Raw genomic sequence first — 2735 nt, 5'->3', positions numbered from 1 at the left:
AAATATATAGAGACATATCTTTATATGTGTGTGTATGTGTGTTTATATATATATGTATGTGTGTGTGTGCATATATGTATCTTTTTATTTTGTCAGGTTTTCATCATTGTCATCAATATCACTTGGAATTTTATTCTCTGACCTAATATTTATTCAAGCACAAGAATAGATCCAGCAGTTTTTTCTAATGAAAAGTTTTGGCTTTGTTTACAGGTTCCCCAGTAGCCAGTGTCTACACAGAGACAGCTCAACCCTGTATTTGGGCACAAGAGTCTGGCTTTCCCTGGACAATCATGACTAGTAACTTACTGTTGACACCAGGGTCATGGGGAGCACCCAGGCGGGTGGGGACACTGGATCAGCTAGCTGCTGGGGGTGGCGGCCTGTCCCTGGCAGGCTGTGGCCTGTGGCCTGTGGCTGCCCTGTCAGGGCCCCGAGACCGTGGGCCTGGGATGCTGCTCCCCCAGGGACAGCCAGACCTCCACACAGCTGGGCTTGTTTCTCTTTAACACATAAAAACTCAACTCTAAAAAAAAAAAAAGAGAGAGAGAAATACAAAATATTTGTAAAATACACTTTTTTCAATAACTATTTTCCTGGCCAACTTCTGTCAAGAGCCTGATAGAATTTCAGTGCTCAAGAGGAAAAACAAGATGTGACCGTTGCTCATTTTTCTGGATTCTACAGGTTCTCACCAACTATCATCTCAAAGCAAATTACTAGGAAGTCAGGCAATTATTTTAGCTTCTTGAAGAAATATTCCTTCTCCAAATTATTAGTCCACATAGCTGTTCACAGCTTAGGTAATGATGTTATATGGACACTTCCTTTTTAGTCTTCCCTAAGGCACAAACAAACAAAAAACAAAAACCATTAACATTGAAAATGCTTCAGAAAATGGGTTTCAGAAGAGAATGGTGTTATCCGTAAATCACATATTTGTGCAGTTCAGGAATGATTCCTATTGCTGACAGCATGATTGTAAATAGAGAATTTATCAGCCCATAGGTGGGCATCTGTATATGAACTTAATTTATATATTTTATAATAATTATTCCTCATTTCTATTTATTAGCTGTCATTCTATTTTTAGCCAGTTTAAAGGAATATCATTTGTAGAACTAACACATAACATTTACAAGAGTAATTTCAAAAATTAGGATGTATTCAGATCAATAACAAAAAAAAATCCTGTCATTCATTTGTATGCCAAAGGGTATTGGATGTGTTATATTATCCTTTTTCCTCTACCTAGCCCCTAATAAATATTCTCACTAGAAGCAATGTGCTAAGCCCTCTTTGCATTCATTTTTCATAAACATTTCTCTGCAATGATTGGGTACTTGAATAATGATTAAGAGTCACAACCATTCCCCCTTGTTAGTCTTACGAGCATTCTGGGAAATGTGTGAATGTAGAAATAGGACTATAAATTATTTTCATGATTTTTCCAACTTGTGATCTATCTCTCCAATAGAACATAAACTGTCAAATACTAATTGTTACCTGAAGTTGTTTCTTTCCTTAAAGTAAGCTCACAAATATCTCTCTTTATTTCTCTTTTACATGTAAATGTGGGTACACACTCACAGAATAATGGGGCTTTGTTGTCATAGAAAACTATTTAATCACATATGTTTCATTTCTTGGGTTTAAAAAAAGCATAGCCATGTCAGGAGAATTGAATTAAAAACCTTGGAAGTATATTGGTTGATTATTGTAAGTCAGAAGCTTCTAAGACATATGTTTTCTTACTGAAAGGTGAGAGACTATACTATTCTAAAGAATTTGCATAGATATTCCAGGCAGAATTCTTATTTTGCCTGAAGTCTTATACTTCAAATTGTACTGCAGTGTAATGCCATTTACTGCATATTACTTTATGAGAATACTTTGGAAATATCACTGGAAATCACATGAGGCTGTGGGTTCTGACTAAATTACAATCATAATCCTGCCATGATCTTTGAGGAACTTGTACTGTTTTATTAAGTAGCCACTTATGTATACACCAGGCTAATAATGAACTTCCAATCTCACTGTTCACATAACAGAGATGATAAGTCAAAAATATTTTGGAATTATTTAATGTAGCTATTTTTGAGAGCTATTGTATATGAAAAAGGCACTCTTAGTAACTACTTTTGAGAGCTAGGTACAGCGTGAAAGGCACACTTAGCTATGCTGAGAGTTATTCTATGTTCAGCAGAAGTAGCTACTCCAGGTGCCTACAGCAGCCTCGAAGGGAACATGAGAAGAAATCATGTCAGAAATCAGCACATGTGCAGATACCGTGTGAGGCTTGGAGCCAAGACATTGGGAGGGCACATCCCACCCGAACGACTCCAGTCGTGTCCCTCACGGCGCTCCTCACTCACATCCCTCCTCTGCCAGCAGTGCCCAGGCGGTCCTAGGCCCTCCCATGGCCTCAGAAAACACCTTCTCCCTTCTCTGGCTTTAATATTTTACCTTCAAGGATACCTGAGTTTTTCAAAACGTGCAGGTGCAACTTCCAGCCTGGGCTAATCATGTGGGATCTTCCCGTGTGGGGAAGAGGAGAGGCTACATCAGCCCCTTCCAGAACAGCTTGTGTTTCTGTTTTGCGGCTTTGTTTTAGCTGTTTCGCCAGAAAGAAAGTGGATTCAGCTGTGTAATTTTAGGGGAATTGTTTCATGTCTCTGATAATCATCTGCTTCCTCTTCATATGTACTGTGGGGATAATTCTAAGCATGTTC

The sequence above is a fragment of the Propithecus coquereli genome, unplaced genomic scaffold, assembly GCF_000956105.1.
Source record: "Propithecus coquereli isolate 6110/MARCELLA unplaced genomic scaffold, Pcoq_1.0 Scaffold94, whole genome shotgun sequence".
In the NCBI taxonomy this organism is placed as follows: domain Eukaryota; kingdom Metazoa; phylum Chordata; class Mammalia; order Primates; family Indriidae; genus Propithecus; species Propithecus coquereli.
This window is presented reverse-complemented; position numbering follows the sequence as displayed.